This window comes from Glycine soja, chromosome 18, assembly GCF_004193775.1.
Source record: "Glycine soja cultivar W05 chromosome 18, ASM419377v2, whole genome shotgun sequence".
NCBI classification, from domain to species: domain Eukaryota; kingdom Viridiplantae; phylum Streptophyta; class Magnoliopsida; order Fabales; family Fabaceae; genus Glycine; species Glycine soja.
Genome location: NC_041019.1, coordinates 40,144,938 through 40,162,071, shown reverse-complemented (window position 1 = coordinate 40,162,071; position 17,134 = coordinate 40,144,938). Strand labels below are relative to the sequence as shown.

Sequence of the window (17,134 nt, the reverse complement as noted above, 5' to 3'; positions counted from 1 at the left end):
ACTAAGTCTCCAAAATCAAGGATCCAACTATACCGATCAATAATTAACATGATGTAGCCTAATTTTGGAAGATGAACTCTATATTATAAGGGCTAAATCACTCAAGCTCCCTTGTTAATATGATTAAAGACCAATAAAATGTCAAAAACAACAACATTGTTTGTACGAAACCAAAATTCATGACCAGAGTTTCTTTCTTTTTATTACATTGCACAAAAAAATAGCTCTGAATGTAAAACTAAAACAATTCCAAAACCCACACTCTGGCTGCAGATGCCACTACCCCTTCTTAGTTCTCATCATATTAAACATTAGAAATTAGAAACTAGCAATAGCAATCATGAAACTAGAGAATAATGCAAGTAAACATAGTTAATTAAACTAAAAAAAAATCATCAACAACAATGCACTTTAAACACCATAGCAATGCTGAAAATTTATTCAGCTCAAACACTGCTTCCTCAAAACAAAATACCCAACAATGGAATTCAGCACACCCACATGAGTTATAATATGAGAGATAAAATAAAAATGATGAAAAGTGAGAAAATGGGACTTACAAAGAGGCAGGAGGAAGAGGTGGCGCATGGTGCAAAAAAGGGAAAGCAGCATTCAAGGAGAGAACGAAAAGGTGAGTGGTTGTGGCATTGGAGACAAAAGAAGAAGAAGAAGAAGAAGAACTAGAAGGATCAAAAAAGGGTCTTCGTTCTACACAACTTACCAGGACACGACGATGAGCATGACGACAAACACAACAGAGTGCGACGACAGACACAGGGTCAGAGATGATGACAGTGACAATACTTGCGGCTGACACGGGGTCAGAGTCGTGACGAGTGTGGCTTTGCGAGACTAAGTGCGGGCATAAAAGGGTCTTGGGTTTTTAATTTAAGTAAAAAAACAACATTGGTTTTTTTTAAAAAAATCGATATTAACTAATATTGTTAACATCGGTTTTAAAAAAACCGATGTTAATAAACTAATGTTAACATCGATTTTTCACAAAATCGATGTTAACATTATTAGTTAACATCAGTTTTGACAAAACCGATATTAATAAACTCATCTTATTTACAAGAATGCCATCACGTTTTTGTTAACATTGGTTTTGTCCAAAATGATGTTAACCTAGGGATGTTAAATCTATAATTTATACTCATAGATTGCTTGTTCGATCAAAATGTAACATGAATTGTTATTGTTGACATTTAATTCAAGGAAAATAACCCGAAGAAATATTTCCTATTCATATAGTTTTTTTTATTAATTTTAGGGTATGAGATGATACCCAGTAACACATACAAAATATTTTAAAAACATTAATAACTCAAATTGAACTCTTAAATAAGAGATATTCTTCTTCTTTTTAATATTTTAAACAATACTTATTTTTTGAATTATAAAGTTGGATTTTTAATTTTATTAGTATTTTAAAAATTAAATAAAATTTTCTATATTTTAAAAATAAATTAAAGAAATTTATATATTTTTAAATTAAAAGATCATTTTAAAAAAATTATATACATATATAATTATATATATATATATATATATATATATATATATTTAAAACATAGTAAATTACCCTGCAGATTTTATTCTGCAGATTTTTTTGGGACTTTATTATGCAGGAAATGTCTTATGGATTTTATTCGCAGGAAAATCCGCAAAAAATTTCTTGCAACTTAATAATTGACAGAAATCAATTATCTATGATTGTTTTACCTGTGGAATTAAATACGTAGGACATCAGTTTCTTGTGATTTTTTGTGAAAATTCCACAGCAAAAAATCTAGTAGTGTTTTCACGAAACCAAAGGGAAAACTTTCTATTAGCTAATTAACAAATCAACAAAGCTATATGGTGCAAAAGTGAGGGAGTACGGATTACACAAATTATGGAGTTATTTTTTATGTGCATTTATTTTTTTAAAATCAATAAATTAAATTAAAGTTTAAAAGATAAAAAATGTAAAATATTTGATCCTAGATTCTATGTCACTAATTTTGGAGTTATGTTATCAAAGTTAAATGAACAATATCATCAAATAATTGTGATTTTGTAAAATTATATAACAAAGTAGATAATTTTAAAAATTATTCACCAAAAATAAGTAATTTTAACTTTTTGACATCAATTATAATTATAACTAATATAAAATAATCACTTTTCTACCTCAGATGAAACTTGTAAAAAGTTTTTTTTTCTTGTATCAATTATAATTATAATCAATTTTGAAAGCATCTAATTTACTATATAGTTTTTAAAAAAGTGAAATATTGAATAGTATAAAATAATCAAGTATTGTTTATAAAGTGAAATACTGAACCGTCAGCTAGGCCAACTGTTTAACATTTTTAATATATAGAGTAAATTTTAAAAGAAAACACAGTTGTGCATATTTGACGAAATAAGATTTGTACCAAATAACATTTTTCTTTATGAAATATTCTTTTATAGCAGTTCTAAGGGAAACCTATAATTATAAATGAGAAACGCTAAGAATAGACTCTTTTGTATATACTTTTTTTAATTGGTTGAAATTTATTAAAAATAACAAAATTTTATGGATCTTATATCATATTTAATATTTTTTTTTCGATTTCATAACTTTCAATAAATTTTAATCAACTAAAAAAAGATTTAAAAGAATATGCTAGACAACATGTTACCAATAATCCTCTAAATATAAATATACCAAGAAAGCTCGATTATATAACCACTACTAGAAAAATGGCTTTTTACGATGACTAATAAGTTCTTTTAACGACGGTTGTAAACCGTCGTTGTATATAACGTCGTTAAAACCAAATTGCTTTTTATGACAGTTATTTTAATAACCGTTTTTGAAAGTTAGAATCATTCAAAGACGATTATTATGTAATAATTGTCTTTGAATGTCGAAGCAGACACAACATTCAAAGACGGTTATTAACTAATAACTGTCTTTGAATGTCGAAGCAGACACAACATTCAAAGACGGTTATTAGCTAATAACCGTCTTTGAATGCTGCGTCTGCTTCACATTCAAACTAATAACCGTCTTTGAATGTTGTGTTTGCTTCGACATTTAAAGATGGTTATTATCTAATAACTATCTTTGAATGTTGCGTCTGATTCGACATTCAAAGACGGTTATTGGCGAATATGGTTATTGGCTAATAACCGTCTTTGAATGTTGTGTGTGCTTCGACATTCAAAGATGGTTATTAGCTAATAATCATCTTTGAAAGCAATTTCAAAATTGATGTTTTTTTCACACCAAATGTTTTATATCTTTTTGTATTGTCTTTCCAGGCATTAACTAGCATTTTGTCCATAAATATTTGCCTATTAAAATATCCAGTATCAAATGCAAGAACCCAAAGTCAATGTTCACAAAAAAAACCTCTATAATTTCATAATTCAAGCAATGATGCATTAACTAGCTTTTTGACTATAACCTGTATAATCTCTTGCATATCAAAAGCTTCAATAAGGTCTATACATCATGTGCACATGGTCAAATTCAGTAGCACACCATCACGGAAATGGAGAATACACTTGGCTATGGATATTTAGGAGTGCAATAAAGCTTTACACAACGAACATAATATAGGTTAAATAAATACAGTTGAAGATTCAAATTAGATAGAAAAAATCTTTAATTTCCAGTAAACATAGCTAATTATCCCAACTACCGCTCGCTCTGCAATTCTATTGCAATACTCTGCATGGAAAAAGGAGGTATGTTATTTGTGATATAAAATGACAAATCAAACTGATGAAGAGAAATGAAGAAAATTAGATACCCAAGTTAACAACTTTCACAAATTAAACAATATCTCCTTGTAGACATATTACATGAGCATACCTTTGCAACATCTAGTTTTCCAAGTTGTATTGCTAGATCAAATCTGTAGTCAGGGTCAGTAGCTACTTCAAGAGCATCTTCTATCATACCTCGTGATTCCAGAAAATGAGCCACACTACCATAAAATCAAGTATTTTCATTAGGATGCAGGTAATATAATAGTACTAATTACAAAAATTCAGATCCAAAGATTGAACTCTTAAATTTGAATAAACAAATATGACTTATAGAATAAAATTTGAAATCAAGTATCAGGAAAATGAACATGTTGTAGTAGTTATTTGTGCAATATTATGCATCAATAGTTTAATACCATAAAAGCATATGACAAGCAAAGATAGATGTAACAATTAAATGTAAAATCTAATCATACAAAATTATAAGCATCAAAAGATTACCACACTTGTCTTGAACAAAACAAAAAGAAGTGGAATTAAGTCTCCAAGCGAGTAGAAATATAGAAGGGAAAATAGTTAATACTTCACCACCAACACAGTAATTAAGTGTCCAAACATTATTGTTGTAGATAAAGCAATCCCCTACCCAGATGCCTGTCCTGACACGTTCATTCATTTCATGTAAGAGCTCAAAAGCATCTTCAACACCTTCATCATCTATAGGTCTTCCATTATCTAAATCTGCTATAACAACATCATGCTGCAATAGTGGAAGTCAAAATGTTTAAAGGGCACTATCAATAAAGATCTGTCAAATATACATTCGACATAAATAGTAAGGGGCAAAATATTGTTGAAAGAAAGCCAAGATGTATAAGGAAAAGATGAAGTTCATGACAGTACTCACACTGTATTTCACCGGTAAAGATCTGTCAAATATACATTCGACAAAAATAGTAAGGGGCAAAATATTCTTAAAAGCAAGCCAACATCTATAAGGAAAAGATGAAGTTCATGAGACTCCTCACATTGTACTTCAGAATGTAGAATGAGACAAATGCATATGTGGCTTCTCAAATGGCTGCTTGTTACAAAGTACTTAAAGAGGTAGGATAGAACCTTAATCCAAATAAGGGAAAAATAAAGGAAAAAATATCAATGAAAGAAGGGAAAATATATCATTAAATAAAAGAGTTCTTAACACAACTGAAGAAGATAAAAGATAAAGAGTAAAAGAGAGAAGAACTTTAGAATAAAAAAATGTTATTATGATTGGGTAACCGTTTCCTGTTACAAAGAGAAGTATATATAGAGCTCTATAACAGTTAGTCATGACTAACTAACCTTCTAACCAACTCTTAACTAACTGAGTAACTAAAACTCAGTGACTAACATAGTTAAGTGAGTGTGTAGTTGAAGACTGCACCTCTCTTTTATATTACTCTAATATTAAATAATTGGTGTTAAAGGCTATGACATAACTAGGCGAAGTGGATTTTTGAGTTAGAACAAAAACCTATTAATCTTTTCCTTTGCAAAATAAATAGATGAAGCCTGTTAGAACAAAAACAGAAAGGAAAAAAACAGGGCGAGAACCATTGCAAAAGATTTTAGGGCTAAACTTAATCAAACAGGGCGAATTCATGCTTTAGAATGATTGGAATCTCTAATATGTGGGATCGGTGTGCCTTGTTCATCTTTTTTTTGTCCATTTATTTTCCAAATTGTATCATATAAGTTGAGTATCTACTACGTTATAATTTAATTTCCATAAGGTGTGATCCATGTGGGATAAAGCTATTGTTATTGTTGTGAACCATATCTTTCTTTGACTTATTTTCACTTCAACTTTTTATTTTTATGAATACCCAAAAAAAAAGCCTTTCAGTCTTGAATAAAATGTTGGCTTGAAGTTAATCTCAACAAAACTCTTTTTAGGTTCGCAGAAGGCTTCCTGGTTTCTCCCCATCTAAGGTATTAGATTTTGGTGCGAGGACAGGTTCAACTTTCTGGTAAAATATTCTTGAACTTTGTTCTTTTGAATGGTTAACTTTGATATTATAATTTTATTAATTTTTTTGAACTTTTTTATTGCCTTTCAAATCTGATGATGTAAGGCACTGCAAGAAGTTTGACCAAAATCTTTAGAAAAAGTTAATTTAATAAAGCAATCACAATCAATGCAGCGTGCAGGTCGGAGCCTTATATAAGGTAAATGTTGATACACTTCTTTGAACAAGATAGGTTTCTTAATACTTTCAAAATGAGGCAATGGAAGAGGGAAGAAGACCCATTAAGATGTATATTTACAATTAAGTTGAAATCATGGAACACAATTGCAACTTAAAGCTTATTGTTTATGGATTGCCAAATTCCACATCATTTGACATTATTCTTAAACAAACTAGTTTATTAGAACAAAAAAGAAAGAAAAAAAATGTATGGGCTGGTTTGTCTATTTATAGAAGATTTTGAGTGAAATTAGAAGATTTTAAAGTTTATGAAAGCAATAGTCTGACCTGTCTTGCTCTGTTTGGTTCATCATTAGGAAATTGAGATACTTCTTTCTAATGACGGTGCCAAAGTCATTTTGGTCACCGCTGAATCAACAGTCCTTTCCCTTGTGTATTGTTATGCATGTTTTATTAAATTATGTAGTGAATTTCCTGTTTAGGATTAATACTGAAATCTTTTCCTTCTGAATTTCCTAAGAAAAGTTGAAAACGTTTAATAGTTGGCCACTTTGATTCTTTTTCTGCTATTGATTATATAGGTCTCAAGAATTTGCCACTTATTCATAGCTATGACAACATTCAATCACTTTCTAAAAGTATCAGTAAATCAGAGAGAGAGCATGACCTTGTCATTGATGTAAGTTTATTCTTTCAGAGTTCAAATCAGAATTTTACATTTGTATATGATTCATATATTCAGATTGTGGCCAATTTTTTCTTCCATCCAATTTTTAATTTTTAGTTTAAAAAAATTAAATAGTTCAGTTGGATTTCCTCTGTCCGTTCAGTTTATTATTTTATTATACAACCTTATTTTTCTTTTCTGTATAGCTGGTAGGGTTATGCTTTAATTAGATATTTTTATGTATGCAAATAGTGGGCATATAAAGTATTTGTGTATTATTTCTTTAGTTGATGCTAACTGCTAGCAATCTGTTTTATTGGCTGAAGTCCTATGTTCTTGGAGAGATCCCATTCATAAAGGATCGAATTACCAGAGTTCGCCAGCTTTGGGATCTAACACAGGACATTGTGGTATGATTTCTAGCTCATACTTTTATTGCCCTGTGATAGAGAGGATTATCTATAAATAATTTATTTTACTTATTTATTATCTATTGTTATTGTTGTTTTAACATTTAATGTAAATAAAACAAAGTAATTTTTAGAGGAAAAAGAGTTGTAGGAGCAAAGGAAAATGTCTATTAGTCATAGAAGAAATTTCTTTAAAAGGAAATGAATGAAGGAATCTTTGAATTCATAAATTTATTGTAATGTTTAATTCTTTTGAATCTTATATCTAATGTTATCTCCATTTGTGAAATTTAATTCTTCTAGGTTTTGGTTGAACCACTAACACCTCATGGATCTAATATTATAGCTTGGTGTTGTTTTAACATTTAATGTAAATAAAACAAAGTAATTTTTAGAGGAAAAAGAGTTGTAGGAGCAAAGGAAAATGTCTATTAATCATAGAAGAATTATATTTTGTTAGTTAGGAAGTAGCTTTAAGATTTGACTAATGAATACAAACCTGGCCAAAAGGGAGGAACACCATATAGAAGAATGTATAAGATGACACCAATACTCCAAATGTCAACTTGTGGTCCGTATTTTCTTTTTAAGACCTCGGGTGCAATGTAATATGCACCGCCAACAATGTCCTTAAACATGTCTCCTGTGAAAAGGGGATGAATTCCATATTATTAGAGTATGCTTCATTAGAATTTGAAAATTGTGTTATGATCCTAAGATTATATTGATAAATCTGTTCATTTTTGAAGAAATCTCTAAGCTTGATGTTTAATCACACATTCAATCTTATTATAGCAGAAAACTCTAAATAAAAATTCTATTAAAAGGTTGCACTGGTGGTATGAGTCCTTATGAATATCTACTACAAAAGTTTTAAATTATAAATTGGAAGCAAAACCAACATAATACTGGGTGAGTTGGTTAGATGGATCAATCAACAACCAAAATTTCAGCAAAACCATTTAGAGCCATTCCTTTTACTCGCTAAAATGCATGATACGGAATTTTTGAGAAAAGTAATTGTTTTGAAGAACTTAAAGGTGACAATAGAGGGAGGAAGAGAATGAAGGATGGAAAATTACAAGCCACATTCAGCAATAACAATAGTTTCACTCGGGAGGAAAGATGTTGTAGCACAGTTACCATTCGTGACAATCAGTGGAAGAATTCCAAGATTCATCAAGTCTAGAGATTTGTTTGTTGGTAAAACAAGAAAACAAATGGGACTCAATCCTGTACACATTTTAATGTGTCCCTTAAACAATTTTTTGATTTCTAAAACTTTGTTCTCTGAATGAATACTTCAATACAGTAGTTGGCATCTCTTCTTGTTGGATGAGAAACTATAGGAAAAGTATGAGAAAATATCTGTCAACTATTTCCGTTTTTTTGTTTTTTAATGAAATTTTCAAAACTTAATAATAGATTTTAGATCAGGAATTGACTGCTAAGTCATGTTGAATTGTTTTAAGAAACAGTTTTAAAAATAAAATAAAAAATGAGAAGGAACTTATATAATTTTGGTTTCCTTCAAAGAGATAATGTTTTTATTTCTCTGAATGAGTCAATTGGTGCTGTAAAACCAGGAGTTACTAACCAACAATGAGAAACTAACCTTTCTATATGCAGCTATTCATTGGAATATATCTTTTCATATTAGTATAATTCACTTCTATATATATATATATATAACAAATCATCTTTTCAATTAAAATATTGATGTGATGTATCATTTATTTAATTTTTTTTTCTGTTATTTTGGGTTTTATTTGAATGAAGTAAGATAAGTTTTGAAAAAGAGCACACAAGTGTAAAGACCACGATCAGAATTTAAAACTATATCTCTAACATGCTGATAGGGTCATAGGAATTAAAAGGCCAGTCAGAAAATGTATTGAATAAGATAGACTGAGCACAAGCTAATGGCTATGAATAGTGAAAATGAAAGACAACTTAATCCATTGATTCATGAGTTTTGAGATTCTAGAATGAAATGTCTTTAGTTTTGTTGTTTTGTTTTGCATCCTTAGGTTCTATTTTTTTCTATTAAGATTAGATACATGTTTGCAAGAGAATTATATATATGTAGTCTCACACTCTCTCTATTCCCACCAATTAACTATCAATAACAAAAACCGACTCAGGCCCTACATGCTTATATTTATCCTATTTTGATTAACATTCACCTCCCAATAATCTATTTGATTGAAATAAGTGAAAATCCTATCCTCCTCCTCCCAACACCTGGGCGAGGACATTTTATAGGTCGAACATAAAATCACTCAAGGGCATCCCAAAGAGAAACAAAAACTAGATTTCATATCAAGCAATTAGCAACTGTATCATTTAAAACAAAGCCACAGAGCTCCACCTGATCAATTTGAGACATCTTCATCATATTATAAATCAAACAAGTACTAACACTATGCAATAATCTATCTTTCATACTTCTAGTACTGTGTTTAAATTATGATGCATATCAAATCATCATGAAATTCCTTCAAGGACATTATTTGAGTTTGTTAAAACAGACATTTAATATCTCATGCACATTTCAGATAAATTTCAAAGTGTACAAAAAAAATTCAGATGCTAAGGTAAATATCTTAAAATATAACCAAAGAAGCTATTAAACACTACTAGTAAGTTGTATGAAAGGAAAGAAAATAAGGTTTATCATTTTCTACTTGAAAAAAAAAACACGCATATATCTTTTTCTTACCTGCTTTCTTTTACTATCCTGTCCCACACCTGTGACACCCTCTACCCCGACATATATATAAATAAACAAAATATATAAAAATATTGGTAACCAAATTCACACGGGTAAAAGGTTCACATTCACTTCACTATTATCAATTAAAACTTATTAAAACATATTCGACTCAAAAATAAGGCCGTCAAAATTTACATAGATATTTTATTAAATCAGTGAAATAAAATAAAATAGATGAACATCATGCGACTAATATAAAAACTTATGTCCCACTGTCACATTCTATCAGAGCGTTGTGTCTCGACGTCCTTCAGCATAATGTTCCTTAAAGTAATTCACCTAGTCATCTGCTCCCCCGAACACAAAGTTCAAGATCATCACAGGATCCAAACACAAACAACACACAGGGAGTGAGTTATCACATTCCTAACTAATATAGAAACAAGACAGCTAGATATACATATCATATAAACCAAATAAAACTTACTTACACGTAATTCACGTAATTCCACCACTTTGTCATTCAAAGTTCACTTTTCATCCATCAATCACACTTTTCAATCATCAATCACATTACACAAGAATCACACGCTCTGATCAAGACATAATAACACATCAATTTCATAATAAACAATTAGCAAGCGCATGAAACAGTTATGCTAAGACTCAAGCCTATATGCAATGTGGTACCATGTCAGTGCAAAACCTTGTCGGGCGCCTAGGAGTACATGACAAGACAAACCACACACTAGCAAGTCAAGTCACTCTCACTACGTAATATCATAGGGAGACTAGTCAGGGTCACAGTGTTTTGCAAGAATGCTCCAACCATATGGGATCAACATAGGCTTAAAGGAGCACTCAAACCGTGTGACCCCCAAGGCCTACACTCCGAAGAGTCCGTCAAGGCCTCTCCCTCCTGATTCAGGTCCAACCCAGAAAATATTTTAGCACACAGACTCTATCTATGAATTGTACAAAACACACGACTCCTCAATTGTTCTCAAAATAATTTTAACTCGTCGCCCTTTAAGGGTCTTATCATTAACTCGTCGCCCTTAAAGGGACTTAACATTAACTCGTCGCCCAAAAAGGGACTTAGCATCAACTCGTCGCTCTAAAAGGGACTTAGCATTAACTCGTCGCCCTTGAAGGGACTTATGATCGTGTGATTGTACAATTCATAGTTCACAACTCAATGCACACAACACCTCAATGCACATATATATCTCAATCATATACATACTCAATTTATCACATACACTTAATCTCAATCACAATGGTACAATCTCAATTTAACATGTTATCACACCTCATGAATCATATACACTTTACCTATGAACTATGCAATACACACATTTACTCAATTGTTTTCAAAATCATTTTAACTCGCCGGGTTTCCGTAGTGGATCCCATCACAATAATTGTCGCCCTTAAAGGGTCTTACAATTGTGTGATTGCACAGTTCATAGTTCACAACTCAATATATACATCTCATCTCAATACACATGTATTTCATCATCCGTCACATGTTCAATTTATCACATACGCACAGTTTGAATCTTCATTTCATAACCTAAACATAACAATTTATACAAAAGATTTTATCACAACATGGGGTGTAAAACCTCTGAAATAGTTTCTCACAATTGTATCAAAATCAATTAATCAAAATCATGGGTTAAACACAAAGACATCAAGAGCACTCAAGTTTATCAATCAATTCTCATCAGGACATCAATTGGTACATAGAACACAATAATATTGTATTTATAATCATAAACAAAAAATTATAATTCAATAAACATCCCAAAATAAACCCAAATTTAGTTCTCTAAGGATCCCTACACATGTTCATTCTAACCCCCAATTGCGATAAACTCATCCCTTACCTCTAAGCGGACTCACATGTCTTCCGACAACGATAGCAGCATCTCTAGCAGTTCCCTGAGATTCCTCCAGTTTTTCCTCCGACTACTCCGATAGAATTCTCGAACATCAGAGAGACGAAGAAGAGATTGAAGCCTCCACTTGTACTGTCTTCATGAGATTCCTTTTTCTCCCACCACGAATATTATCTCGCAAATCCCAACAGTGAGAGTGTGCGAAATTGAATTTCAAACAACATATCCAAATTTCATGAAAATCCAACGGTTAACGAAACCGGGATCGTAGTTTTACCAAGATAGTTTTGGGTTTCTGCGGGAAAATAAAAGGCTACAATGCGAAGGGTTTTCCTCTAAGCTCAGACATGATTTTGCAATTCCCAACGGTGAAAATACTCGAAATTGGGTTGCGAACGTGGTACTCAAATTTCACGACAATCCAACGGTGAATGAGTCCGAGATCATCGTTTTTCTGAGACAGGTTTTGTGAGCTGCGGGAAAAAGAAAGGGTTTTGAGACGAGAAGGGGAAAAACGAAAATGAGAGGCAAAGGAGGCTGAGTCAGTCTGAAAAACCTAACATATTTCTATTTATAGCTAGGGGCATTTACGACCTATTATTTACTCTATTTATTTATTTTTATTATTTTTACTAAAAAAACTTTAAATTTATTTATGAAAAAAATGGGATGTTACAACACCAATAGAAGGAGAATGACTGGGATTCACTGATTGAGCTTGCATCAATTCACTTTGGTCTAGTGCATACTTGTTTGACACTCTTATTTTTGCCTTCTACACTACATCAAACACAGTCATGCCAAGCTATTCCTAGTGTTTTCATTTTAAAACTAGAATACATTATCTTCTTTTGCTTCACATGTTTCAAGTATAAAGATACATCACTTCGGAAATTAAAAGCATCAATTTCCTTTTTGCTACCCAGCCTAGCTATCTTTCTTCCCCTTGGTTATATATGGTTCAAATTTATTCCACAAATTGGGCATTTTGAAAGAATGAATAGTTAAGGCTTAGGTAAATATTCTTTATGTTTTACATGCTTTGTCAAGGCATACAATTCTAACAGATGTACTAATTCGTAGCATCAAATCAACAATAGTAAACCAATGTGAAGTGGCTCTCTTACCTTTCAAAAATTAACATATATTCCAGAAAAAGCAAAAATAATGTTTATATTCTAGGTTAATACTGCTGAAGAATATATGATGGCCCAAGTAATCACAGAGCTAGCTAATATTTTCAAAAACTAATAAGTCTAAGACGAGGTATTTCGTCGATCCAAAACAAAATGTAACTTTGTGTTATAGTGAGAATACTATATATTAAGTTTAACTATAAACTTCATTTCATTTAAATAGAACTTTTAAAATATAAACTACTCCACTTTAAATTTATTTTTAACTAATATAAAATCAACTTTTTACAATCAAAATCTTTTAATATAATAAAGTTTGAAAATTATATAATGCTGAGTCAAATATGAAGGCCAAGTACATTAACATGTGTCACATGAAAAACATGAAGTGCATAGTTATTCTAACACCTTGTAACCCCTTCACTACCCAAGAACAATCAATCATTTTCTGCCATAGCATTATGACAGTACATCATTTAGGTCTGAATATATCTTCACGAAGTGAACAAGTGAAATTAAGTTGTACACGGATAAGCACTAAAACCATACCAAAAAATAAAAAACCAGGCACAAGAATCTGCTTCATTAACCAAGGTACAAATCAAGGGCAAGGTAAGTGATCCTCTATATATGCTGCATATTTAACCAAATGTAACTATAGAAGCAAGTACAATTCTTGCTTTCACTTTTAATTAGGTCCCACTAGCTAGCTTAGCTTGCTCAGGATTCTAGAGGATGGGACTAATAGCATTTTTTGTGCCAAAGAAAGAATGAAAATTTCAGGGTCCACCTTCATCCTATTTCAATTTTTCAGATTGTGGGGGCTGAATAAGTTTCAAACTTATGGATGCAGACAAAACAGAGCATATTCTTATATTCTATTCGTTACCTTCCAAACAGTCCCATGCAAGCATCTTAACTTTTTTTTTTTTTCTAAAATTAAACTTTTCTTGTATTTCAAGGTGCTCTAGTCAATGGAATTAATCCTTCTTATTATAAGTTCTTCATGGACAACAAATTAAGAAGTTTTCTTTTTATCAGTAAATATTAATAATTATTTTGTTAGACTTATTAGTGAGAAAATTCTAATTCACAATTTCTATTTCCTTTCTTTTTCTTTTCATTATTAAATCAATCTTATATTTTCATTATTAAGAAGTTTAAACTGACATCCTCTATTAGCACAAACAACATGCATCTATTTGACGCAAAAGGAAAAATTAAGAAATATGACAATCCAGAACAAAGTACAAGCTTTATCATGTTAAGTTTTGAATAAGATCAATTAACAATAATGTTTCACACGCTCATTGTTTTATGTCATTTCTTATGCAGTTCTTGAAGAGTTCTTCCCCCTCCGGTTGGAGTATTATGAGAGAAGGAAGGTGAGTTTTGTGTTTGGTAATAGGTAGGTCCAGCTCTTTAGATTCCAAACCCTTTATTAATGTGAACTGAAATGCAATTTGCGTATGCAGAACCATATATTGAACAACCTTCAATGACTTTTGCTGATTTTGGACAACAAACCTAGGTTTATATTAGGGGTTGTGAATGGAGAAATGATTGTAAGCAATAGGAAGAAAGCTAATTTGATGATTGAGTTGCAGCACAAAGGTTTCACTCCCATGCCTAGGAAATGTAAATCTGCAGAACCCCAAGTTGCTGGGGCAAATGAAGATCAAGAAGATGACAACAATACTACAGAGCTGGAGAAGAAATTGTATAAGGAAGTTAAGGTATTAGCATTGTTTTAAATTACTAGATTTTAGATTCTTTAAACTGAAATGAATCATAAAATTAGAAATGGTTGGAGCTATTCATAGTTTCGTATCCATCTTAATTATTTTCTGTATGAGGACAAACACTTCTAAATTTGCTTACGATATAGTTTCCCTTTCATACCTTCATGTTGTTGGAGAGGAGAACATATAAATTGAAACTTCATTACTCAATAACATGTATTTTTGATGTCAAATATGTCCTGCATATTCAACATCATTTGCTATGATACATTACTTGTATTAATTAATAAATTGTAGATTATATCAGTTAGTTGCATTGATAAGTAACTTTAGATAATATCATACTTTGTCTTAATTTCGAATTGTGCTTATATGTACTTCTTTTTGCCCTGCTCTCTGGATGAAGAGAGGTTACGACCTATTTATGAGGAAAAGTTCAAGAGATTGAAAACATTGGATAATCTAGGAGTTGAATCTAGTAAAATTGATGGTACTAGGGTATCAATATGGAAGCTGCAAACAAAAATCAATATTTGCACCAGAACTGCTGAAACTTGCAACGTTGATTAACGGGTATCAAATTGATGGTACTAGGGTATCAATAGGAAGAATACATAAATTGAGGGATAATGAATTGCAGCCTCAACTTGCAACGTTGATTAACGGGTATCAAATTGCTTCACTTATTCACTATGCTGATATTTATTTGTCATTTGGGAAAGATTGCATTGTCAGTACAATCCTGTGTTTAATTTAAAGCTATTTTAGAAAATTCAGGCATTATGTCCATATGTTAACTTTTTAGTAGGACTATATGTGAACTTGCAGACACTGTGTAGGTCTTTATACACATAAAAATGGTTTTAAAGAGTTAATACAATGTGAAAAAATCACCTGTTGCTGAGATGGAACTAAAGAAAATTCAGAGGTGGGTAATTAAAATGAAAGAAAAAAAAATCAAAAATCAAGTTTGCACATAATCCAAACTAAAGGGGTTGAAAGTGCAATCAAGCTAAAAGAATTAAATCATCATTGTTTTAATCAAGAAGAAATTGATTAGAGGCTGGGATCAGGCCATAAAAAACAATAGTCCTGTATTAAGAATAGTCAGACCATAATTAATTTCCCCTTGTTTCTTTCAATCCCATAAATATATCAGTAGCACAAATTGGAATTGAAAGTTACCAAGTAAGCTAGGAGAGAAGAGTTAAATAGATAGTTTATATGAAGTCCTACGTTGAAATCCTACTCATAAGTCAAAGTTTAAACCTCAACATAACTGTTATACCAAAACAAAAGTGGAATAAGAGAGCAAGGAATTTTGATTTCTAGCACTACCACTATTGTTTTGGGTGAAAATCTTTCAACCCTTTATAGTTGATCTATTAGGATACCCAATATAGTTGAAAAGCAAACCCAAAGGTCACTATTATTTCTTATTCCCCTTATTTTAATTCAAGCCATCGTATGAGAGTTGACTAAAAACTAAAACAACAAATTCTAATACAGTGTCAAAGAAAGAAAGAAAGCAGCAACAAGCACCCTTCACTGCCATGAGGCATACCATTAACCAAGCATGCTTAATTTCATTCATTATTCAAGTCCTAACATCCTCCTGAAATGAAGGACAAACTGGTAGACCTTCTCAGGGTTTGGCAGAACTTTGGCAACATATTCCCTTTGCAAGCTCCTCTTAACCCAAGCTGAGATTTTTGGCGAGTGGTCTTCAACTTTGAAGCCACCAAGCTTCTCATAGGCCAAAAACCAAGCTGAATGACCAATGGCTATGATGTCAACATAACCAAAGGCATCACCTCCCAGTCTAATGCCAGAAACTCAACTCTTGTTCTTAACTTATTTTGAGTCAGTCTTATTTTATCTCTGTACTTACACTAGAACCTTTATTTTTACTTCGAAATTTATTTATTTTGAAGTCTTAAGTAGTTTATACGAGTAACTTCTATTCTATACAAACTTTACAACAATGTATTTACTCCAATGAGTTGCTCTTAGATCAATGCCTTAGGTGTTAATTCTATACTTCGATCTATTTCATAAATTATGAGAAACAAACATGTTTAATTATTTTTTGCTAATTTATATAAAATAGCTATTTATTTTCCGGTTCACCCTGGAATATGTCATTGTAAAATTTTGTTGCATCTTGAATTTCCTCCTAGAGAATGGTTTATGTCCTATGAATTTCAAGATTTTTTTTTCCTTTTTATATTTTCATACATGTTCAAACTCCAGTTTCACCCAATTTTAATTTATTAGAAAGCCAACTAGTGTCCTTCTGTCTCAGAATATGAACCTAACTGAGCAATAAACTTGGCAAAATATCCCTAGCCACACCAACCAGAGATATCCTACTCAGGTATACATGAAGCATTCATCCTGGACTACCGAGCCAAACAGCTCAAGACCTTCTCAGTTTTCATTACACCCCAACATGACCAATAACGAGGAAAAGGATCTAAAGTAACAAAATGAAAAATAATTAAAATATCATGACTCAAAGTAAATGAAGTACTGAATTCATAATCACATAAATGTAAGCTAATCTTATGAAGTAAGACACCGGTTACTCTCAAGTAAGAGATCGTTAGTGCCATTC

General features: G+C 31.4%; 1 long non-coding RNA gene across 1 annotated transcript; it reads left to right on the top strand.

Annotated features, from left to right (window-relative positions):
• The first annotated feature begins 13,930 nt into the window (after positions 1–13,930).
• LOC114395920 lies at positions 13,931–14,743 on the top strand. The gene is made up of 3 exons (XR_003663152.1): positions 13,931–14,022; positions 14,111–14,160; positions 14,251–14,743. It is a non-coding gene; the product is annotated as an uncharacterized LOC114395920 (long non-coding RNA).
• The last annotated feature ends 2,391 nt before the right edge of the window (positions 14,744–17,134 follow it).